A 26,421-nucleotide genomic window follows, 5' to 3' on the forward strand; every position below is an offset into this window, starting at 1 on the left:
GCCTCTGACCCCGCCCCTCTCCTCCTCCAACCCTGCCTCTGACCCCGCCCCTCTCCTCCGACCCTGCCTCTGACCCCGCCCCTCTCCTCCGACCCTGCCTCTGACCCCGCCCCTCTCCTCCTCCGACCCTGCCTCTGAACCGGTGTCTGCCTCTGACCCTGCCTCTGACCCCGCCCCTCTCCTCCTCCGACCCTGCCTCTGACCCCCCCCTCCTCCTCCGACCCTGCCTCTGACCCCGCCCCTCTCCTCCTCCAACCCTGCCTCTGACCCCGCCCCCCTCCTCCGACCCTGCCTCTGACCCCGCCCCCCTCCTCCGACCCTGCCTCTGACCCCGCCCCTCTCCTCCTCCGACCCTGCCTCTGACCCCGCCCCCCTCCTCCGACCCTGCCTCTGACCCCACCCCTCTCCTCCTCCGACCCTGCCTCTGACCCCGCCCCCCTCCTCCGACCCTGCTCTGAACCGGTGTCTGCCTCTGACCCCGCCCCTGTTTGTGGGCCTGACCTTGACTCAGAGGATGAGTCCCCTAGCACCTCCCGGAGGGCGCACAGCAACGGCGCACCCCCGACCAGCACCTGCAGTTCATCCCGGTGATTGCGCCTCTCCCAAATCTGCCACCGAGCGGTCCCACACCTGCAGCTGATCAACCAATCAGCACCAGCAGTCTGCGCCAGATCGTTGACCAACCTAGTGGGTTCACGTCTCTAGCTCATTGTTTCACCGTACTCGAGCCCTGTCTCACCGTTCTTGTTTTGTTCCTTCGTCCTAGTTATTCCTGCCTGACCCCACGCCTGTCTGAGAACCACGTTCCTGTCTGAGAACCACGTTCCTGCCGACCCACGCCTGTCTGAGTACCATGTTCCTGCCTGACCCACGCCTGTCTGAGAACCACGTTCCTGTCTGAGAACCACGTTCCTGCCCGACCCACGCCTGTCTGAGAACCATGTTCCTGCCCGACCCACGCCTGTCTGAGTACCATGTTCCTGCCTGACCCACGCCTGTCTGAGAACCACGTTCCTGTCTGAGAACCACGTTCCTGCCTGACCCACGCCTGTCTGAGAACCACGTTCCTGTCTGAGAACCACGTTCCTGCCTGACCCACGCCTGTCTGAGAACCACGTTCCTGCCTGACCCACGCCTGTCTGAGAACCACGTTCCTGTCTGAGAACCACGTTCCTGCCTGACCCACGCCTGTCTGAGAACCACGTTCCTGCCTGACCCACGCCTGTCTGAGAACCACGTTCCTGTCTGAGAACCACGTTCCTGCCCGACCCACGCCTGTCTGAGAACCACGTTCCTGCCTGACCCACGCCTGTCTGAGAACCACGTTCCTGCCCGACCCACGCCTGTCCCTAGTACCACGTTCCTGCCTGACCCACGCCTGTCTGAGAACCACGTTCCTGTCTGAGAACCACGTTCCTGCCTGACCATTGTCGGTCCCCACGACCACGAGTCTACCTCTCTCCTTTCTAATAAAAGTGCCTACGGGCTTCTACCCCATGCCGATTGGGTCTGCTCTTGGGTCCACATAAACAACCCTAACAGGAAATTACAGTAGGACCCCACTCATCCGAGCTTCAGAGATCCGAACCTCCCGGTCTACCGGACAGGCTTAAAAAACGTTTTTTTTTTTTTTTTTTGCCTGCTATCTGGTTACTGTGGGATTTTCATTACAGTACTGTACCCTACTGTGAATAAAAACAGAACTGTATGTAGACCTACATGTTGCCTGTAGGCTGTAGCCTACTGTCACGTTTCATTTCTTTGTTACTCTAATGTCGAGCATAAAACACAAACGAGTCTGCTGCGCGAGAGCTGCATTCCTTGGTACCAGAAAGCGCGTCAGCAACCTGAAGCAGAGGAGCATCGAGTCATTTTTCGTTCCCAGTTAATGGACTTCAGGAACACAGACATGTTGTGAGCATGTAGATTAGCCTACTAGACCTACTGTATTATTTAAATAATAGCCTACAGCCTAGGCCACGTTAGCCTACATCGGTTGTTTTAGAGACTTTCTTTTAGGCTACAATAGCCTAAGACACGACAACTTGTCTGTCATTTCATTTATTTATTTATTGATTATCATTTGCTCTAATTGTTCTAATGTTGGGTTGTTTTTAGGCTATACTATGTTGTTCTGCAAATACATTAGCCTATCGATGCAGCGTACGCCTCATTTGAGAATAAAGTACTGTATTTGATCAAAGCACGCACTCAAGAGGAAATTCGGTTATTTTATTATAGGCTACTGTAGGTCTATTATAGGCTAGGCTGTATGAGTTTAGTTGGCTATTTGATTGCAATTTTCATGCATTTTCACAAGTAATTAAGGGTATTTATTGGTCTATTATGAGTCTATATGAAACAAGTACCACTTATTGAATTTGATGCATTTTAACAGAAGTTTCAGTCATCCGGACATTTCAGAGATATGAACGACCTGCGGTCCCGTTGGGTTCGGATAAGTGGAGTCCTACTGTAATAATACTACAGAAACACAAATATAGTTGTGGTTACAATGAGTGACTCATAGATTTACATCCCACTGTCCCTACTAACACAATGCAGTTCGGGCAGCATGCTAGTAATGTCCTATATTGGCCTCTTATACCATGGCCTGGGTGAATACTTGATCCTGATTGGCTGGAGGGGTGTGCATTATTTCTCGACAAATCATCACAGTTTTCACAAATCACAAATGAATGCTCTTGTTTCACATCTCAGCATTTTAATCTCAGACTTTTAATGGGTGTGTTAAGTAGCTGAGCGCTCAGTGAGCGATCAGTGATCAGAATTCACTTAACGTGTTGCTCAGTTACGCTCAGACTGATCTGCTCAGAGCACAAGTGAGCAGTTTTGAACTATGATCTGTTTGAGCCAAACACCACGTCATCATCATCATCATCACCTGAGCAAAAAAAAACAAGGGGCGCGTTTTGGCTTGGGCGTCGTTGGGACGCTGCTCGCTAATCACACATTGACAACAGGTGAAAAGTCTCTCTATCAACTCAGCGCTCGGTTAGAGCAGACCGTTAAGTGGTTTTGAAACCGCTCAGAGTGAGCATTCACTCACTGAGTGCCCAGCTACTTAACGCACCCAATCTTGGCTCTACGACTGTAAATACAGTATGTCTTTAGTACATTTGAATATTTTTCAGGCAAGAAAGTAATCATGCATATTCCCAGTATTTGGTCAGTTTGTTTTTCTAGAGGACCTAAGAGGAAGCAGGAAGAGAACCCGAGATGACTCGTAATGGATTGAGCGGCGCAAAATAAAGCCCCCACATTGGTCCGGTTCTGCTGTCACGTGACCACCGCTCTCCTCAGCAGTTTCAGTCAGTAAAAGTAACCCTGCATCAAGAGAGAACTCTCGAAGATAAGTAGAAACAAATATTTTTGTCTTTGAACTATCCATAACTACGGAGCCCCTAAAGTGACATGGGAAAAAAAAAAAAAAAAAGCCCCTAAAGTGACATGGGAAAAAAAAAAAAAAATCATGGTGGAGAAAAAAAAAAATAAAGCCCCTAAAGTGACATGGGAAAAAAAAAAAAAAAAATCATGGTGGAGAAAAAAAAAAAAAAAACATGGGGGAAAAAAAAAAATTATGGTGGAGAAATAAAAAATAAAACATGGTTGAAAAATATATACTTAAGTCTCCCTATCTCCCTCCCCTGCCTCCCTGTCTCCCTTCCCCTATCTCCTTTTCTCTCTCCCCCGGTCTCCTCTCCCTGTCTCCCTCCCCCTGTCTCCTTCTCTGCCTGTCTCCCTCCCCCTCCCTATCTCTCCCTCCCTCTCTCTCTGTCTCCCTCCCCCTCTCTCCCTTTATCCCTCTCCCTGTCTTTCTCTTTTGGGTCTCCCACCCCCTCTCTCAGTCTACCTCCCCTTGTCTCTGCGCCCGTCCAGTAACCCTGGGTGATGGTGATTGCTACACACGCCCTGGTCTGGTGTAGGCTTACCAGCGCACAATAACCATAGCCTTCTACAGAAAGATAATAAATGAGTAATAAGGACACAATACAGTTAGGCCTACTGCAATTAGGAGAAGTGGGCTTACTTTAACACGGAAGCAACCACATCAAAATAGACTAATTTTACACATTACACATGATGATGATGATACAGCAAATTGAGAAAATGCACAACCAAAATAGGATTTATAGTTAATATTTTCGAGACCCTCCCCCCCCCCCCCCCCGACTCCCCGCACAGTAGTCTTACTGACACAGGTAGAAACAGACACAGAGAGTTAAGGCTATAGGGTCAGGGCTGAACCAACAGACAGAAACAAGATCCCTCTCTGAATTATTGAGGGGTAAATGTTGTGCTTAACCATAGCTAAACAGTCTCAGTGGTCTCTGCTCTGACCTGGAAGTAGCCTACACCTGGAAGTAGCCTACACCTGGAAGTAGCCTACACCTGGAAGTAGGCTACATTTCAAAGTTGTTGGGTAAATGTTGATGAGTAAGTTTTGCGAGATCTCGCAAAAGGTTTTGCAAGATAGTGCAAGTGTCGACCTGGCAGCCAAAACCACAGGTTCGCCTGCCTGGGATTCAACCGTTAGTATTCAACCTATAGTCAGTACCCCCAGTGTGGAGACAGTGGTACCAGACGAAGGAAAGAAAAGGTTAGTGAAAGCGGATAAGAAGAAGTTTCATGTCAGAATCCCTACAGCAGATTGGAGAAAAATGACTAAACAAGAGAGGTCAGTCATTTTGGAGGAAAGGAACAGAGAGGCCAAGGCAAGGAGATTGAGTAAGGTTAAAACCGAGATCCAGCCGGAACCAGGGCAAGCCGAGATTAAACAAGAGCCAGAGCAGCCAATCTTCACCTTTAGATCACTGAACACTCAGGTGCCCTTTGAAGCCCTCAGCATTGAGGCCGCTTTATTGGCCTGCTCTGATTCATTTATGAGCCAGGACCCTGGCAGTAGGGGTTTTTCCAGAGATCCTTTCGTAGGCCTCACAGGAGAGGGAAATACAGAGCCAAGTATGATCGACCTCCCTGTTGAGATCACTGGGCCTGTTGGCGTATGCCTCACAGGAGAGGGAAGTACAGAGCAGAGTATGATCGACCTCCCTGTTGCGGCCCCTGGGCCTGTTGGGACAGAAGAGTGCATAACCGCCATACGGATGTTAACAGATTCTTTCGTATAACACCTTGATGGATGCGAACCTGATCTGTCGAATGTGCTCATCCGTGTTGGAAGCTAACCTGATCTGTTGAAAAGTGCTTAATATGCTGTGCTAACACGCTTACAGTTAAGAGTAAGGACAAGTAAGAGAGTAAAAACATGAACACATAAATCAGACACACACACACAGACTCCGACACTCAAACACTCACACACATACCGACTCAGAACAACAAAAGTGCAAAAATACACATTTTACAAATGCCTAAACTATATTTTTAAGATGTAATAGAAATGTGATTAAGTTTAGTTATAAGAAATGATTTGTTTGAAAGTAAGATTGTGAAAGCATTGAAAGAATTTAACTTTAGAAGGAGATTACAGTATGTTTTACATGTGCCCGTGAACTGTCGTAACCCCTGAGCTTTGTTTAGAGCTCGTGGTGAAAGGTGGAGAGAGGAAGTGGGATGTGGAGCAACTGCCTGGTGCTACGCTACACACACAGAGGCTGAGGGTGCGTTCGCACTTTTGGCCTTATGACACTTTAGGCCATATGAATTGAACATTCTACTAACTGACTGTTTTAAGGTACAATGGGTGACTTTCAGAGGGATGTTTCTCATGTGAGAGTCCCTCTGAAGTCTAAGTACTTTTACAAAAGGCATGATACGATCACATGTACAAAATGGTGGCTTGGGGACTTTCCATTGACGGCATGCTGAGATGGGACAAAATGGTGGCTTCCATATATGGTGAGGCTGAAGATTCACCGGTTGGTTCGAGGGTTCTCGAAGGCGAGCATGGGGTATATAAGGAAGATTTGACTGTTAGTCAGATGAGATGTCTATACTGCCCGCGAGCCTCGCCCGACCCTCCCGAAGCAGACGATCCGGCTAAAAGAATCTCCCAGTTCTACATCCACGGCGTTCCGACGGGCTGTCTCCGTCTCCTCTTTGCAGAGAAAACCAGACTTTGCAGCAAAGCCGTTGCGACACGACCAACATCCCCTTCCGTTCCGGAGGGGCCGCGCCTGGTGAGAATTGTGTTCTGTGGTGAAGCGAGTACCAAGGCCAGGTGTTCTCTGCTCCACTAAACATCCTATTCCTTTACTCTCGATCACGGTATACGGGTTTTTCGTGTATGCATACTGTCGATTGAATAGAGTTTTAAGGTGAAGTTTATATTACTAATTGTGTGTCGTTTAATCATAGGTTCATTGGCAGGATAAATTCTTATTATGTATAGGATGGGACACATAAATACCATTTAGATTGTATAGAGATACATAAAATCAATATGTTTTGTGTTCTGATCTTAAAGTTAGTACTGATTTGGTTCATTCTTTTTATCAAAGTTTTATTGTTGTGTTCAGTTGTGCGCTCTTGGTGGCATGCAATGTATAACAAGTAAATTTTGTGATCAGTTAATCATTAAATTTTGTATAACCATTTAATCATTTAATTCATTAAAATTTCCTCTAAAGGGACTGAGTTTCATTCATCATTATTATTCCTGTAATGTAAATATTCAAGCTATCCAGGCATAACATCTCAAGCTCTATAAAGGTTGATTCTAGACCCAGTGTGATAATACTCCCTTGCAGTAATATTTTATTGCTAATCCTCCTACCCGACACGTAACAGCTGTCAATGAGGAACAGAGCGGTCGTGAACCAGAGTTGTTTAAAAGCGGGTGCCTCTCTCTTTAGGTCACAGAGAGGGCGTCCCAGTAAACTGTAATAGGGAGAGCTCTGGGAAGTAGATCGTTAGCAGTCGGGCGCGTCTGTTCGATTTACCGGTCGTAGCATACACGATTTTACGCAACTTCCTGTGAGGGGTAAATGCCCTGGGGGCGTAAACGTGACGGCATCCTTGGAGATGACCGGTACTGATATTCCCATACCATCGCAGGGAATTCAGGGAGACACAAGACATGTATTGACTGGTGCACACAACACCTAGGTCATTCACTGCTCAGGTTGTGGCATCAAGCTGTGCAGCCATATGCCGTCTTCTCATAAGACTAGGCCTATTTTTAAGATGTTCCTTATTTCATTGAATGTCTATTTCAACCTCACCTGTCGAACAGTGATCACATAACTGCCACCAGAGGTTTGGTCCTGCCAAGGTCATTTTCCCGTTTTTTTTATTTTTTATTATTAATATTATTTTACAGATTATGAAAGTGTAAATTGTAATCTTTTAGATGATGTGCCATGCATTGAAATCTGCAAATATTTGAAGAAGATATGCTTCTGTGAATGTTGGTACACCTGATCAAAGGGCTTCAAAGTTTCAGAGCTGTTCACACTTCTCACAGCCAGGTAATGGGTGGGAAAGTAGCTGTTTAACCCCGCCCCAAACCACTCCCCCACTGACTAGCTGTCATTATCTGTCAGTGGTGGTCTGATGGGCTTTTCAATGACAATGTTGGCTAGTAAGCTTACTAAAAAGTAATACATTAAATTGATTAAAGGCAGCGTTCAGAATTATTTTCTATATGGTTATATATGCACAATGCCCATGTATTATTCTATGAATAGTTCCAAAATAACAAACCATGATTCTACCAACAGGCCTCCAGCAACCCTTTTCTTTTACAGGCCATTCTTCCTGAACCTGTAGAGCCCCCGTAGCGGGGAAGATGAATATCAATAAACATTATCAAATTTGACATTTCTATCGTCCGGACTACAATAGGCCTCAGTGGGGTTTGGGATTGGAGTTTGAATGCAAGCTGGAGGGTTGGCTATTATAACAGGTGACCCTACTATGAATATGAATACAAGATTAAGTTTCTAGTGTTTTTATTGTGACATAGGTTACATGATGCAAACATACGTTGTAAAGGTAAGCTGATCAGTTCCTCATTCCAGTCCTAGGTATGCAGTTAAGACATTTAAAGGGAATTTACTGGCAAACTAGCATTCTATCAGTATCACACTCATCTACAGTATGATAACTGTCTTCATCCCATCTGATCATGGATGGCTGTGACTGTGTCCATGATACAGGCAGTGCAATAACAACATGTCAAGTATACAGTAGTGTAGAGTCAGTTGTCTATTGTATAGACAAGGTGTCAAGTGTTCACTTGTTGGTCCATGAGGTAACATGTGTGCCATTGTGATTATGCGAGTGAGGGCCTATGTATAGTACAACCAGAGTACTATACACGGACAGTCTTCTTCTGTGCTGCTGATTGGCAAGGGGCTTCTTCCGAGCTACTCTTTGGCAGAGGGCAAGTGATGTCTTGAGCCTCATCATAACAGAATTCTCTGATCTTCTCAGACATACTGCTGTCTGGCCATGTCCAGTCCAGGTGGGGCTTGCACCTGAAGACCATCTTTGGGGGGCTGGACATCAGCGTTGCGCAGCAGCTGAAACCTGACTGGTGTTGCATCACAGTGTTCTCTGGCCTCAACCACACCAGGCATTCTAGCATCAAAACTGCAATAGAACAGAAGGGAGATAGTGCAAGTGCATTAAAATATTGCCCACAAATAAAATACAACCATACCATGTCCATAAAATGGAATAGCTAATACATGACAATGATAATTACCTGAAGTGCTGGTTTGCTTTTTGAAGTAGCTACTCAGATGCTGGTGCCAGTTGTAACTTTTAACAAGCACTGTGCCGTCCTCCAGTCTGACAAGCTGTGGGGTGTTGACTTTCTTCACAGGAGCGCTGTCTCTCACCACCCCAGCGATGTCAGTCAAAGTGTCCACTCTGGTCTTCCTGTAGCGCTGCTTGATCAAGCCAAAGCACCAGTCGGGGGAAAACTTGGTGTGGTCTGAAATCAGGAAGTGGAGGTCCAGCTTCAGGTGAAGCTTGCTGTAGTGTCTGGACTGGTCTGGAGAAGATGTTTGCTGATACTGAAACAAAAAAACAAAGGTCTCAGTGTGGTCCTGCCAACACCTGCGCTACCTGGCGACACAGTGACTCGCTGTTATTCAATGATAAATAACGCCAAGCACTGACCAGACTAATGATTCAGATGATCAGAATGATCATATTACTTATGTTTTAGCTTGCTAGCTAAATAATATGAATTATCTACCGGCAGTAGCTATAGCAAAATCAATGTATCAAGAGATTCGAGCTAGCCTGCTCGATGTGAAATCACGTTAACCAGAAGATTTTCTTGCAATCTTGCAAAAACAGTTTTTCTTGCAAAAAAATAAAAACAACACTAAAATAGCAAGACACTGGGAGGCAGGAGTAGGGGGCAAGCCCAGGAGGGGAAAGATTGGGCAGAGGGGTGGCCGTGGTAGCTTCAGTCCGCAAGTAGGGAGAGGCGATGAGGAAGGCTGGAGGGCTCTGTGAGGGTATGGGGGTGGTGTGAGGTGACCAGAGGAGAGCTGGATAATCCTGAGGCAGAGAGAGCGACAGGGCACAAGGAACAGGACAGGGCAAGGAATTCTGACTAGGGAACTCTATGAAGACCACATATGAGGCGAGGACATAGCAGGCACACTTCCACTGACGGGAGCAGAGCAGCAGCAGCAGGAGCACGTGACTGATTGTTCCACACTGTCCTGAAAGTCCTCAGCCCAGTCAAAGCTGAAAAGGAAGAAAAAAAATAAACTACTACTGATATACATTCATAAACAGATGACAAGAACCCCCCACCCCTGTCATTAAGAACCTCTGAAGCAACTGCACCATGAATAAAGCCAGGCTGGATATAACAAACACAATCAACAAGTCAGTTCTTTTCAATATATAGGCCAGTACCGTCTTTCCGGGAACCTTTATTTTGAAACATCCGCCAAACCGGAAGTCCGTCCGCTAGCTACCTAACAGTTAGCTCGCTAGCTGTTATTCAATGATAAATGACGTCAAGCACTGACCAGACTGATGATTCAGATGATCAGAATGATTATATTGCTTATGTTTTAGCTTGCTAACTAAATAATATGAACTAGCTACCGGCAGTAGCGAGCAAAATCTCTGTATCCAGAGATTCGAGCTAGCCTGCTCGACGTGAAATCACGTTAGCCAGAAGCTAGCTTGTAGCTAGCCACTTAGCTAGCTAGCTGGCTGGTGAACTTTGCCTAGCCAAAACCGTAACATGCAAGGTAACATAACACACCTAGACTAGATACAAAGCCCAACACGGACAATAATAAAGGCATTTCTATGTAAATCAGTCATGTCGAGGTCTGATTGGTTATTAGACAGTTAACTCAGGCGGTGGCTTGTTCTTCTGACTCATGCAATGCTCCAGCCTGAAAGCGATATAAACATGCAAATACTAGTGTTACGCTAGCTAACCATTATGGCTAGGTATGTAGAAAAACACAGAGCACAAAACAGATAAAGCCTACCGTTTGCAGCAGGAAAACATGTTTCCTCATACTTCCCAGCAGGAAGACAAAAATGATACTGTGTTTATTCTCTTTCCACGACGATCATGTGAACGGTTGTGGAAGTTCATAACACCAGTGACTTCCCCCCATTCTGTGAAATCAAGTTCAGTGATGATTCATTCATTCATTCCATTCATCATTCAAGTGAATGATAACTAAACTCAGTGGTCTTGCAGTACATTTGTAGGTACATTTCAATGTTGATGGGTAAATGTTGATGAGTAAGTTTTTGCGAGATCTCGCAATAGTTTTGCGAGATCTCGCAATAGGTTTTGCGAGATCTCGCAATAGGTTTTGCGAGATCTCGCAATAGTTTTGCGAGATCTCGCAATAGTTTTGCGAGATCTCGCAATAGTTTTGCGAGATCTCGCAATAGTTTTTGCGAGATCTCGCAAAACCTTTTGCGAGATCTCGCAAAACGTACTCATCAACATTTACCCATCAACTTTGAAATGTAGCCTACTTCCAGGTGTAGGCTACTTCCAGGTGTAGGCTACTTCCAGGTCAGAGCAGGGTCCACTGAGACTGTTTAGCTATGGTTAAGCACAACATTTACCCCTCAATAATTCAGAGAGGGATCTTGTTTCTGTCTGTTGGTTCAGCCCTGACCCTATAGCCTTAACTCTCTGTGTCTGTTTCTACCTGTGTCAGTAAGACTACTGTGCGGGGAGTCGGGGGGGGGTCTCGAAAATATTAACAATAAATCCTATTTTGGTTGTGCATTTTCTCAATTTGCTGTATCATCATCATCATGTGTAATGTGTAAAATTAGTCTATTTTGATGTGGTTGCTTCCGTGTTAAAGTAAGCCCACTTCTCCTAATTGCAGTAGGCCTAACTGTATTGTGTCCTTATTACTCATTTATTATCTTTCTGTAGAAGGCTATGGTTATTGTGCGCTGGTAAGCCTACACCAGACCAGGGCGTGTGTAGCAATCACCATCACCCAGGATTACTGGACGGGCGCAGAGACAAGGGGAGGTAGACTGAGAGAGGGGGAGGGAGACCCAAAAGAGAAAGACAGGGAGAGGGATATAGGGAGAGAGGGGGAGGGAGACAGAGAGAGAGGGAGGGAGAGATAGGGAGGGGGACGGAGACAGGCAGAGAAGGAGACAGGGGGAGGGAGACAGGGAGAGGAGACTGGGGGAGAGAGAAAAGGAGACAGGGGAAGGGAGACAGGGAGGCAGGGGAAGGGAGACAGGGAGGCAGGGGAGGGAGATAGGGAGACTTAAGTATATATTTTTCAACCATTTTTTTTTTTTTCTCCACCATAATTTTTTTTTTTTCCCATGTTTTTTTTTTTTTTTTTTTTCCATCATGATTTTTTTTTTTTTTTTTTCTTGTCACTTTAGGGGCTCCGTACGGAGCCCCTAAAGTGACATGAGAAAAAAAAAAAAAAAGAAGCCCCTAAAGTGACATGGGAAAAAAAAAAAAAAAATCATGGTGGAGAAAAAAAAAAAAAAAAAAAGCCCCTAAAGTGACATGGGAAAAAAAAAAAAAATCATGGTGGAGAAAAAAAAAAAAAAACATGGGGGAAAAAAAAAATTATAGTGGAGAAAAAAAAAAAAAAACATGGTTGAAAAATATATACTTAAGTCTTCCTATCTCCCTCCCCTGCCTCCCTGTCTCCCTTCCCCTATCTCCTTTTCTCTCTCCCCCGGTCTCCTCTCCCTGTCTCCCTCCCCCTGTCTCCTTCTCTGCCTGTCTCCCTCCCCCTCCCTATCTCTCCCTCCCTCTCTCTCTGTCTCCCTCCCCCTCTCTCCCTTTATCCCTCTCCCTGTCTTTCTCTTTTGGGTCTCCCACCCCCTCTCTCAGTCTACCTCCCCTTGTCTCTGCGCCCGTCCAGTAACCCTGGGTGATGGTGATTGCTACACACGCCCTGGTCTGGTGTAGGCTAACCAGCGCACAATAACCATAGCCTTCTACAGAAAGATAATAAATGAGTAATAAGGACACAATACAGTTAGGCCTACTGCAATTAGGAGAAGTGGGCTTACTTTAACACGGAAGCAACCACATCAAAATAGACTAATTTTACACATTACACATGATGATGATGATACAGCAAATTGAGAAAATGCACAACCAAAATAGGATTTATTGTTAATATTTTCGAGACCCCCCCCCGACTCCCCGCATAGTAGTCTTACTGACACAGGTAGAAACAGACACAGAGAGTTAAGGCTATAGGGTCAGGGCTGAACCAACAGACAGAAACAAGATCCCTCTCTGAATTATTGAGGGGTAAATGTTGTGCTTAACCATAGCTAAACAGTCTCAGTGGTCCCTGCTCTGACCTGGAAGTAGCCTACACCTGGAAGTAGCCTACACCTGGAAGTAGCCTACACCTGGAAGTAGGCTACATTTCAAAGTTGTTGGGTAAATGTTGATGAGTAAGTTTTGCGAGATCTCGCAAAAGGTTTTGCAAGATAGTGCAAGACATGTATTGACTGGTGCACACAACACCTAGGTCATTCACTGCTCAGGTTGTGGCATCAAGCTGTGCAGCCATATGCCGTCTTCTCATAAGACTAGGCCTATTTTTAAGATGTTCCTTATTTCATTGAATGTCTATTTCAACCTCACCTGTCGAACAGTGATCACATAACTGCCACCAGAGGTTTGGTCCTGCCAAGGTCATTTTCCCGTTTTTTTTATTTTTTATTATTAATATTATTTTACAGATTATGAAAGTGTAAATTGTAATCTTTTAGATGATGTGCCATGCATTGAAATCTGCAAATATTTGAAGAAGATATGCTTCTGTGAATGTTGGTACACCTGATCAAAGGGCTTCAAAGTTTCAGAGCTGTTCACACTTCTCACAGCCAGGTAATGGGTGGGAAAGTAGCTGTTTAACCCCGCCCCAAACCACTCCCCCACTGACTAGCTGTCATTATCTGTCAGTGGTGGTCTGATGGGCTTTTCAATGACAATGTTGGCTAGTAAGCTTACTAAAAAGTAATACATTAAATTGATTAAAGGCAGCGTTCAGAATTCTTTTCTATATGGTTATATATGCACAATGCCCATGTATTATTCTATGAATAGTTCCAAAATAACAAACCATGATTCTACCAACAGGCCTCCAGCAACCCTTTTCTTTTACAGGCCATTCTGCCTGAACCTGTAGAGCCCCCCGTAGCGGGGAAGATGAATATCAATAAACATGATCAAATTTGACATTTCTATCGTCCGGACTACAATAGGCCTCAGTGGGGTTTGGGATTGGAGTTTGAATGCAAGCTGGAGGGTTGGCTATTATAACAGGTAACCCTACTATGAATATGAATACAAGATTAAGTTTCAAGTGTTTTTATTGTGACATAGGTTACATGATGCAAACATAAGTTGTAAAGGTAAGCTGATCAGTTCCTCATTCCAGTCCTAGGTATGCAGTTAAGACATTTAAAGGGAATTTACTGGCAAACTAGCATTCTATCAGTATCACACTCATCTACAGTATGATAACTGTCTTTATCCCATCTGATCATGGATGGCTGTGACTGTGTCCATGATACAGGCAGTGCAATAACAACATGTCAAGTATACAGTAGTGTAGAGTCAGTTGTCTATTGTATAGACAAGGTGTCAAGTGTTCACTTGTTGGTCCATGAGGTAACATGTGTGCCATTGTGATTATGCGAGTGAGGGCCTATGTATAGTACAACCAGAGTACTATACACGGACAGTCTTCTTCTGTGCTGCTGATTGGCAAGGGGCTTCTTCCGAGCTACTCTTTGGCAGAGGGCAAGTGATGTCTTGAGCCTCATCATAACAGAATTCTCTGATCTTCTCAGACATACTGCTGTCTGGCCATGTCCAGTCCAGGTGGGGCTTGCACCTGAAGACCATCTTTGGGGGGCTGGACATCAGCGTTGCGCAGCAGCTGAAACCTGACTGGTGTTGCATCACAGTGTTCTCTGGCCTCAACCACACCAGGCATCCTAGCATCAAAACTGCAATAGAACAGAAGGGAGATAGTGCAAGTGCATTAAAATATTGCCCACAAATAAAATACAACCATACCATGTCCATAAAATGGAATAGCTAATACATGACAATGATAATTACCTGAAGTGCTGGTTTGCTTTTTGAAGTAGCTACTCAGATGCTGGTGCCAGTTGTAACTTTTAACAAGCACTGTGCCGTCCTCCAGTCTGACAAGCTGTGGGGTGTTGACTTTCTTCACAGGAGCGCTGTCTCTCACCACCCCAGCGATGTCAGTCAAAGTGTCCACTCTGGTCTTCCTGTAGCGCTGCTTGATCAAGCCAAAGCACCAGTCGGGGGAAAACTTGGTGTGGTCTGAAATCAGGAAGTGGAGGTCCAGCTTCAGGTGAAGCTTGCTGTAGTGTCTGGACTGGTCTGGAGAAGATGTTTGCTGATACTGAAACAAAAAAACAAAGGTCTCAGTGTGGTCCTGCCAACACCTGCGCTACCTGGCGACACAGTGACTCGCTGTTATTCAATGATAAATAACGCCAAGCACTGACCAGACTAATGATTCAGATGATCAGAATGATCATATTACTTATGTTTTAGCTTGCTAGCTAAATAATATGAATTATCTACCGGCAGTAGCTATAGCAAAATCAATGTATCCAGAGATTCGAGCTAGCCTGCTCGATGTGAAATCACGTTAACCAGAAGATTTTCTTGCAATCTTGCAAAAACAGTTTTTCTTGCAAAAAAATAAAAACAACACTAAAATAGCAAGACACTGGGAGGCAGGAGTAGGGGGCAAGCCCAGGAGGGGAAAGATTGGGCAGAGGGGTGGCCGTGGTAGCTTCAGTCCGCAAGTAGGGAGAGGCGATGAGGAAGGCTGGAGGGCTCTGTGAGGGTATGGGGGTGGTGTGAGGTGACCAGAGGAGAGCTGGATAATCCTGAGGCAGAGAGAGCGACAGGGCACAAGGAACAGGACAGGGCAAGGAATTCTGACTAGGGAACACTATGAAGACCACATATGAGGCGAGGACATAGCAGGCACACTTCCACTGACGGGAGCAGAGCAGCAGCAGCAGGAGCACGTGACTGATTGTTCCACACTGTCCTGAAAGTCCTCAGCCCAGTCAAAGCTGAAAAGGAAGAAAAAAAATAAACTACTACTGATATACATTCATAAACAGATGACAAGAACCCCCCACCCCTGTCATTAAGAACCTCTGAAGCAACTGCACCATGAATAAAGCCAGGCTGGATATAACAAACACAATCAACAAGTCAGTTCTTTTCAATATATAGGCCAGTACCGTCTTTCCGGGAACCTTTATTTTGAAACATCCGCCAAACCGGAAGTCCGTCCGCTAGCTACCTAACAGTTAGCTCGCTAGCTATCAATGATAAATGACGTCAAGCACTGACCAGACTGATGATTCAGATGATCAGAATGATTATATTGCTTATGTTTTAGCTTGCTAACTAAATAATATGAACTAGCTACCGGCAGTAGCGAGCAAAATCTCTGTATCCAGAGATTCGAGCTAGCCTGCTCGACGTGAAATCACGTTAGCCAGAAGCTAGCTTGTAGCTAGCCACTTAGCTAGCTAGCTGGCTGGTGAACTTTGCCTAGCCAAAACCGTAACATGCAAGGTAACATAACACACCTAGACTAGATACAAAGCCCAAAACAGACAATAATAAAGGCATTTCTATGGAAATGAGTCATGTCGAGGTCTGATTGGTTATTAGACAGTTAACTCAGGCGGTGGCTTGTTCTGACTCATGCAATGCTCCAGCCTGAAAGCGATATAAACATGCAAATACTAGTGTTACGCTAGCTAACCATTATGGCTAGGTATGTAGAAAAACACAGAGCACAAAACAGATAAAGCCTACTGTCGTGTAAAATAATTTACTATGTCTTGGGTCAAATTCCAAGAAATAAATCTAAGTCCAGATTGGTTTCAAAGTTCCAAAATAACTTCAGAGTCCGAGAAGAAAAAACAACTCGAGGCACAAAGAGTCCAAATGCGATTTGACTTTAATGCTCTTCAGAAACAAACAGCATGTAAGTCGGAGCTTCCCCGGGAAAGAACAACTTTTCCCTTTGTGTAATTGACCTTTATAGTCTTATCACTCCTTCCCCCCACCCTTGACCACATCCCATTTTCCATACATCACTACTTTTGCTACCAATCAAATTATGTCTAGTTTTGCTGGCTCAGCAAATAACTCATGTTCTACATTCATGCCCCCCCCTCCCAGCTTCCTGGGTGAAGGACTCTGTCTGCTTTTTGAGAGGAAATAGGGCCCGACCGGAATCTCAACTGCCCCCCCACAGGAGGAGGAGAAAATACTTATAAATCTCTGCATAAAAAATAGGGCCCGACCGGAATCTCAACTGCCCCCCCACAGGAAAAGGAGCAAATACTTTTTACTTGCTATACATATCTCTGCATAATCAGCACTATTCTCTGGCTGCTATTGGGCCGAGGCTACTTGAAACCAGGCCAGGAATTTCAGCAGGAAGAAGAGAAAAGAGCATCTTGTATGCTCAGGCTGGGTGCGCATTTATTCTTCCTGCCTACAGCTGCTTTCTTAACCTGCTGAGTGAGTGGGGACATTCCATTTTCTACAGATCCGTTCCCAGTGGCTACATCTGGTGGTGACTTTTTATACTACTATTGGGCAGTTTTATTGTTGGTTTCATCTACTATCCCTCATGAGCAGATTAGCCTTTAAAGTTCTGGTTACGTAGAACAAGATTACAATATCATGACATGATTAAAATGCAGGGGAGCTAAATCAAATTAAATCACGACATTCCCCACTTTGTGACTTTAAAACTTAGTCACATTCAGACCCAAAATTTCCAATATTACTTATTAAATATTTCAACATAAACAACAACTCCTAGATATGAAAGTACGGTTATAGACCGCACGTATACGCAGCTCTTTATGGCTGGACGACCCGAACAACATTCACCTCCCTTGCTCACACATGTTTTATCAGCCTCCTGACCATAGAGATCCTGCTCAATTCGGCAAAGTTTGTTCTACATATCTTCAGCTATATTACAAGACCTTATGTAGGTGTATGGTTTACACAACACACAGATAGAGTAAAAACCCAGTACACAGTACACAGTACACAGTACAAGCCACATCACCATTAACTGAACACGGCAAATTGGATAATTATTCCACCTATAGCAATCACCTTCTACCAGTTATCCTTTTGTTTGTCTTATTTGGAAATGGTTATGGCCGAACAGCACTTTGAGTGCAGGAACAGTAGTACAAAAAGACCGTCTCAAAACATCAATAAAAACTGAAAACTATTTCTAGAACATTAGTTACAGTATGTTCTTGATGGTTATAATGTTGATTGTATAGTGACCAAGTCTACTTACTACAGTGGTATACATTACTTCAGATCACTTTACAAGTATTATTGTGGGGTACACTTGATTATACATGTTATATTGATCCCACATAACCCCCTACGCAGGGGTCTCTCTTCAGTAGTCGACTGGGATGCTCTTCAGCAGCTCACACAGCTCGTCGAGCCTGCTTCCTAGGGCATCCATTCTGGCGATGAGGTAGAACAAGTGACGGCGGTTTTCCTCAACGATTTGCCTCGTGCTGAGCCTCCTCCCGGGCGTCATCGTGGGGATAGACTGATCCTGATAATATCTGATGCGACGCTGGCCCGCACGGCGCAGACGGCGCATCTCTGATTTATCCTGACGGGCGGGCAGCTTATCAACAAGTTTTTTGAACCTGGCCAACGGCATTCTACCCAGGCACTCCTCTGTGCTAGGGGTGCAGGGAAACCATGACAGATCCATGTCCTCCTCTGAGGAAATGTAGCTGTTGTTCTCCGACCAGTTGCGTGACCTGGAGCGCTCTGGGGGTGTGGCCAGCGGCTCCACCTCGATGGGACCAAACGGGCTTTGGGGTACCACCACTCTAGGCGTGCCCTGCATGTCTACTCTCCCCTTGATGGTGCTTCTGCTGAGATGAGTGATGATGCTGCTACTGGCACCTGGGAGTGACCATTCCTTTTGAGGGACGGGAGTCATCATCGATGACCGGGGAGCAGACTGCGGGGTTTTGAACCGGGTGGGTGAATTAGCTGGTGTAGTGGATGGCCAGAGTGTCGCGCGGTGTCTCTTGAAGGCTGAATCAGGGGTCATCGGGCACATCTCGAGGGTTGGAGGACCGGTAGGTTCAGGGTGTTGCACGGCGTATCTCATAGGCAGGAGGATTGGTTGGTGGTCCTGGGACAGCTGCATCTTCCTCCCAGGCTACACGACCTGTGGGGGGTTATGAAGTAGGCCCAGGGGGTACACTGCTCTATCTCTACATGGGGCATCTCATCTAACACTCTAGACCCGTGCGTGACCCTCCTGAGAGTCATCCTGACCTGTGGGGAACTGGCCTTGCCTAGGGGCCCTATGGGTTGCCAGGACTGCTGATTCCCCATGAGTTGGACGCTAATTGTGGATGGGGGTATTCTATATTACCTGCTGCCCATCGGTTGTGGTAGGAGGCAGATGGTAGGGGTACACTCGTCGAACCCTAATAGGGATATTAGAGGCTTTTTACTGCGGCTGCACGATATTGACAGAAACATACATTGCCGCTATACACTTTTTTCCCAATATATTTGGCGATATGTAAACCCCGGCGTGGGACGCTCCGATTGGTTTTCGTCATCTTCTTTAATCTTGCTAATTGCTCCCTGTGCTGTCGCCAGGCTTTTTACTACATCAGCCTTTCGGTAGCCGAAACAATGCCAAATGTCAGACGTTGACTTTCTTTCAACCACTAAATCCGCTCTATCTATATTTTGTTCGGATATGCTGTTTGATTTGAATATTTTCTGCTATTCTCGGCTGTTCTATGTTATTCTTTTATGCATTATAACTGTCAAAGCACAATTTCCAAACGGTCAGAGTAGAGAGATAGAAAAAAAACCCAGCTGGTAGGTTACTGAAAGAATGAATACTGCGGAAATTTAGTCTATTGACTTTTTTTTTTTTTTTTTGAATTCTCACTACATGGCAGAAGAAAAATAGCTTTTAGAGTAGCCTACCATCTGCTCGTTCTACACTTCCCTGACTGCGCACCCAAATCTCTGCTTGATTCCTAGCATTCTGAATGCTACTCTGACCATGATTCCCCCAAAGTGTCGTCCATTGTCAGAACTATAGAATTATTTGCCACTGACCTAGCATCTGGTCCTGGCGTGGGTTAGGGATGTGCGCAGCGACTACTTTCATTGACGATTAGACGGTGATTTTATAACTGATAACACGACTAGTCAAAAACAAGATTCTCAAGTTTCTACAACACGCTTGAGTATTGGAATTTAGTCATACTATATTGTTGCACATATTTCTGTCACGTCTTGACTCAAACAAATTATTCGGCTATTACTCAAACAAATTATTCGGCTATTTTAATTAATATAAGCACACTTTAGTGGCAATGTGCCGTGCTGCTAACCATTGAATAGCATACAGCGAAATACTATAATATTAAAGACTCGGAGGCCCAATGAATTGTTGGGCCTACATTTGTGCTTGTTAGTCTTCTGGCCTAGGCAATAGGCCTATTGATTTCTCCTTTTTTCCTTTTTGTCATGCACATTGGTGCTGGACCTAATATAATTGTGGTGACTCACTAACACATTTATTTTCATTACGATTTTAAACAAGAAAAAATCTCTACTGTACCCGCCATATACTGTTTCACCTCCCCCCTGGCGCAATGGTCAATACCATGCGCATCCCTAATTACAAACCAGAATTGACTGTCCACGTGGACTAGAATGGAAACTAATGCATTCGAGAGGTCTACAATTGTGAACCATTTAGCATTTTTAACTCTCCACTCTGTCAGTTCTTCAGGCCCCGCACCTTTTTTTCTGAAAGATAGGTGTGCGCACCTGGTTGCCCATGGGTAACTCACTGATTACTCCTTTCTTAAGCAAAGCTTTAAACACAGGCCTAATTGCCCTCCACGCTTCAGGCTTGACCGGGTATTGTTTCAGACAAGGGCGATACTTCCACCTGGGTGAAACAACAACCGGTGGGGCCAAATTCACTAAACCCCACATCATATTTCCCTGTTGTTCACAGATCTGGGAGGGTAGCAAGACGCTCCTCATCTCCCAGTTCTGTGCACAATCTGACAAATCCCTTCGTTACATTTGACAACAAAACAGACGCTCTTAGCTGCGTCAAAGGTAACTTCACACCATTCTTTAAACAGGCAGTCACTCCCCACTCGCTTGAACATTTGTACATGGGGGAGGATTGATGAGTTGCACCACCAATCGTCTGGTATCACATGACACCCTCGTATCCATGGCCCCAAATCGCACCATTGATCCTTTGGCGCTTCACTAGAGACACATGAGGAGAAGAATCAGGCATGTTAAATAGACCCTTCTGGGTTTCAGTCAATTTAACAGAAGCGGCACAATTGGCTCCATGCCGACAAGTAGCTCAAACCTAACGCTGTCTCCACCTGCTCCTCCTCCCACCTTTCCTCAAATCTGCTATCCCTTCCCTCGTGCACATGAGCCGGTGCACCTTATAACATAAGCTCAGTGTCTGTCTCCCCTAAGCGTGTGTGTGCATGAGAGAGCAAATCAGTGGTAGGAGAAGTGATCAACCATTAATATACATACAGTGGCTGTTTTTCTCTATGCCCTCTCTGACTCGTGGACAGTTTTTAAGTCTTTAACTTTTCAGTACCAGGCCCACTGGGGTTGGTATAATGTGACGCTCAAATGCCTAAATTAATTCCCTCTCCACCAGGTTATTTGAACCTACACTAGCAAACATGAAACTGTCTCCGCTTAGGTTTCTAGTTTGCAACTCATTTTAGGATGATACTTTAAGCTTTCTTTGTTAATGAGTTATGATGCCCGCTCCTGTGTCCACTAAAAATGACACCATTTCACCATTTCACTTAGGTTTACTCCCGGTAACGAGCTTATTAGTTGTGGTGTATCTTGGGCATCGCACCCTGTGAGTGGTGTAAGCAATGCTTCTAAATCAGTGATTCTATTCTGCACTAATACTTGTGTATCAGGGGAAAATGGAACGAACTCACCCCCATCGCCTCGTGCCGCCCGCCAGTGCCCCTCCTCCCGTGTTTTTGATTCCTTGCGTCTGCTTGCCGGGTGCCACATCTTTGCATTTGGGTTGTTTGCCGGTCAGTAGCGATGGCGCTGCTCCTGGCCTCCCTCAAAGTTCTCCGGGCATTCATTCTTCCAGTGTCCAAATTTACCACATAGTGCACACAGAGAGTTTTATGGGGTCTTCCTGGCCCTCATTGTTTTGTCTTGAAGATGTCTCCGCTCTGGTTCTGCTGTCTGTCTCTTGTTCTGTTAATACTATTGCTGTGTCGTTCCATGTTATGTTGTGCCGTGAGCTATTAGATACATTGGATTTCCCCAAAGGGATTCATAAAGTATCTTTCTATCTATATCGGCCACGGAACGCTCCAACAAACTTTCCCCCACACTCCTGCCGGTTGGGCAGTGTCTGTGCTTGCTTCATGATTTCTGCTGCTGTGTAGGATCTCCGTACACGTTCGGCACCTCTATCATTTGGAAACCGTCCAGCCTGGATTGATTCAATGGGCTGGTAGGCTGTCCCCCTCCTGGTTTGAGCTGTGGAGGGTTGAGGCGTCACTGTCACACTACTCCCGTGGCTGCTGTAATTCTCAGTCTCTGTCTGTATGGCCGCTCGTCTGGGCGTCAGATTTTCAGCCAAGAATGTTCGTATCTGTTCAACAATGTCTGATGTAGCCCCTCCATGGGTCACCTTTGTGACATCTTGGGCTGACCCCACTGGTGACAATGCCAGTATTTGATGACGTGCGGTTGCACGCTGCTTTTCTGGTTTTGGCACACCACGCTGGGGCCCCCCCGTCTGGCCAGTGGAAGGTCTGTGACTGGATCTGTCGGAGTTGCGCTCCTGACCCTCCTGCTCCGTCTCCTCGCTGGTGTGGATGTGTGCTGTGGGTGTGGTATGGTGGTGGTAGGGTGGCGTCCTGCTGCGCTGGTGGAGGGTAGCTGGCCTTGGACCGGTCTCGTGGCACGGCAGTAGGCGGGGAAGGGCACTGCAGGCTGGCATCTGCGGATGAGAGAAAGTGCACCCCATCCCCGTTTTCTTTTTTTCCCACTGCTGCTTACCTTGCCTAGTTCTTGCCTGCTCTTTCCACTTCCTGAACATCTTTGTCTTCCTCCTTATCTACTCTTAGTTATTCCCTGTTCATTTAATTATTTATTTTTTGCTCATGCTTATTGCTTTCTCTCTCAAAATTGTGTGTTATAACTTTATAAGGCTCGCTTTGCCTCCCTCTCCTCAATGGTCAATTTTGCTCTCAATTTTGGGAGTTTATGGCCCAATTAATTTTACTGTAAGAAACAGAGTGGTGGTGCAGAACAGAGTAAACAAACAATTTATATGCTGAAATTGTGCACTGTATGTAAATTCACCCTCGACCATCTCAATCTATGAACCTAGGACCACATTCCCAGATAGTCCATAGGCACATGAAAACAAATAGAAAATATAGCTACAAGCAGCAATAACAGGGCTAAGCGTGACTCACGCATCAAAGCCAACAAGCGAAACATGCCATAGCCACATTGGAGCTATGCATATAAGTGTGTGTGTCTTCTGACCAGGGAAATCAGGTTAAATTCATGCAACAGCATCATCATCACCATGATCCTCATCATCATACAACTGCAATCACATTCAATTCATCTGAAGGCGTCAAACGAGTGTCAGGTCCTTTCAAGCATCTCATTACATTAATTATATTTTGGGACATATCCTTTAGGACCTATTTGTCTACATGTCTACAGGCCACATGGTTATTCTCCAGGCCTTCCATCTGCCTGGAAGTCACACATTTACCATCAAGTCTCAGTGTGGGGATAGCTTGATAATTCAGCTATCTGTGAACCATACTCACAACTCCTGTTTCTCTCTAAACCTAACATTTCTCAGAAGAATGCCCCCCTACACTTGGTGTGTTTAGGCTATGTAGTCTACGTGCTACTGTGCTCTCTCAGGATGAATTGTTTAGGCTAAAGGCTACTACCCTCTCCCTGGTTGAAGTGTGTGAGTTATAGACCACTCCCCTCTTCCCAGGCTTAAGGTTACTAGCTTATCCATTGATGAAGTGGGTAGAATGTAGGCTACTACCCTCTCCATGGGTGGAAGTATGCAGGCCATAGCTGATAATAACTGTTGTGGGGGTTGCAATTGTATCAATTGACAACAACGCTTATGTCAATATCAAAATAGAATCTGATGCTTTTGCGTCCAATTAGAAAGTTGTAGAGCATGCCATGAACTACCTAAACAAGCAATATGACCCCATCTAGCCACAAGGGGTGCCACAGCAATCAATTGTGTTTCAGCCATTTTTAAGCATTTTGGCTTGTTGTAGCGCCCCCCTGTGGCCAATCTGCGTCACATTTCTCCAACTTGCCTTAAGATATGCTCTGGTACTATTGTACCAGGAATTGGAAAAATTGGCCTGGCGGTTAGGCCTAAACAGGAAGTGAGCTCTCTAGCGCCCTCTGCAATTTTCATTGCCTCATAGTGGCTGTTCAATTCAAATTTTCCAACTTTTGCCGAGATGGAATTGTAGATATTCAATGCTAGATTACATCTACTGAGATTCATGTAGATTGATAAAACTACCTAGGAGGAGATAGATTTTAAGCGTTTTACAATAAATTAAAAATCACAGAAATCTACATAACCTGAAGTTACGGGTTCTTGAGGCAAATTTGTTCACCATAATTAGACTCAAATGTGTTTAAAGTGTCATGCCTCTAGCTCAAAGGGGGATAAGTTATGGCTGTTCAAAGTTTGCATTTTACGCCTTTTTGGCCAATTCATGTGAGACTTGCTTCACGGCTTCAGGCCCTAAGCCTCTACCATCGTGCAAAGTTTCATAAAAAGTTACCAATCGGCTATGGGGCCAGCCATAGGCTCCCATGGCAGATGAATAATAATAATAACACTAACAATTACAATAGGTGCCTCGCACCTTCATGCTTGGCCCTTAAATAATAAAAATAAAACAAACAAGCAGACAATTCAACACAAGGAAATCCTACACTTGATCATCTTATAAGTCAACTAGTTCTTATTCTGTCCTCGATGCGCCGTGTCGGTGGTCGGAGTACAGTTGACCATTTTGATCTCCTATTCTGGAATCAGAAACAGTACAAAGACAATACAGGAAAATAGTTTCCTTACACAGAATTGAATGCTTCTCATGTTATTTAACATATGCAAATCGCTTCAATCCCCCCGTGTGGAAATATCCATTCATCTCTCATTTATTCTAATTCATAATTTGTTCTTATATCCCAACAAAATAGTGTGGATGACTCTAACTATAGAAGTCGCTACTTTCATATTGATAACATTATCACAAACGTTTTGCAACAACACAGAGAAACTTGAGTAGACTAATGTCAGGACTTACAACAAAAGATAAAGACTGGAGCTGCAAGACGCATGATTCATCATGAAATGCCCACACATTTCCTGATCACGTGTCACATGACTTGAACCCGACTAGAGTAACTATTTCATAATAAAAGTATGTTTCACATAGAACATGTCAGTTCTGACAAAACAAAACAAAATACAGACTAATATTCAGTACCTCGCTTTCCTTGTGAAAACGGTTATTACAACAACCACGTTGAAATTCCTATACTGCAGTTTTATTATTATTTTTGGTTTAGTTAGTTTAGTTAGTTAGTTAGTTAGTTAGTTAGTTTACAGTAGGCTTATAGACACCAGTGCCTCTAAGGTAGCCTACTATACTAAAGACCCAAAATATTAAACCCCAACAGTTTAACAAACAGTAGAACAAACAATAAAACAAACAACCAATAGAACACATGTTCAATTATTTTCTTGGTGCATTTTATATATATTTTTTAATACTTGTTTCTATTGAAATGCTGGGTGGGGCGGAGGACTGGAGCACCGGGCCGTCCCTCTCGTTACTCAGCCTCTGTGAATCCGGTGAGTGTTGAAAGCCGCTTAATTAGCGGGGTGATCAGACTGACGGTGCCGCGCGTCTCGCCGCCCCTCGCCCGGACCAGCATTCCTTGTTCTGACATCAAATTGTAATGGATTCCTTTGAAAGGGTAATAACCTCAAAACCACACTGGTGAACTTTGAAATAGGAAGAAAACTATATATCCCAAAATAAGAAATGCTCTGGCCAGAGGACACTTCAGAACAGACATCAGGTTGCATCTGAGGAGAAGTGCAAAGAAATTGTTAGTCAGTGATAGTTTTCTTATACAGTAGACAATTTCGAAATTTAAAAATCAACCGTGTAGCGAACGCTCTTTCATCTAGGCTATTTGGCACGGTAGTCTATCCTGGTCTTTATCACCTAAAATCAAGCATGAGGCAAAAACAAAACATAAAATTATTTTATTCTACATAAAAATCTCGTCTCTACCCCTCTCATGCCAGGCACGAGTGTGTGTGTGTGTGTGTATATGTGATTATATTGTGAATGTGTGTCTGTGTCTTTTCTTTTTGCCACTGCTTTCTAAGAGAAGTTATGTTTCTCTGTATAATACTTTTAATGTCTTATGTAAAGCACCTTGAATTGCCCTGTGGCTGAAATGTGCTATATAAATAAACTTGCCTTGCCCTGTATTGTGTACGTGAGTATGTGTGTGCTTGTAAGAGGGTACATGTGTGTGTGTGTGTGTGTGCGAGTACTTGCTGTGTAGGTGTGTGTATGTTGTGGAATGTGTGTCTGGTTTAAGCGTGTGTGTGTGTGTGTGTGTGTGGTGATTTACTGTACGTGCGTGCGGGTGTGTGTGTGTGGCTTGTGGACTGAACTCGCTTTATGTGATGAGGGCTGGGACAGAGAGAGATTAAACAAATC

This window comes from Borostomias antarcticus (genome assembly GCF_949987555.1).
Source record: "Borostomias antarcticus genome assembly, chromosome: 13".
NCBI lineage: Eukaryota > Metazoa > Chordata > Actinopteri > Stomiiformes > Stomiidae > Borostomias > Borostomias antarcticus.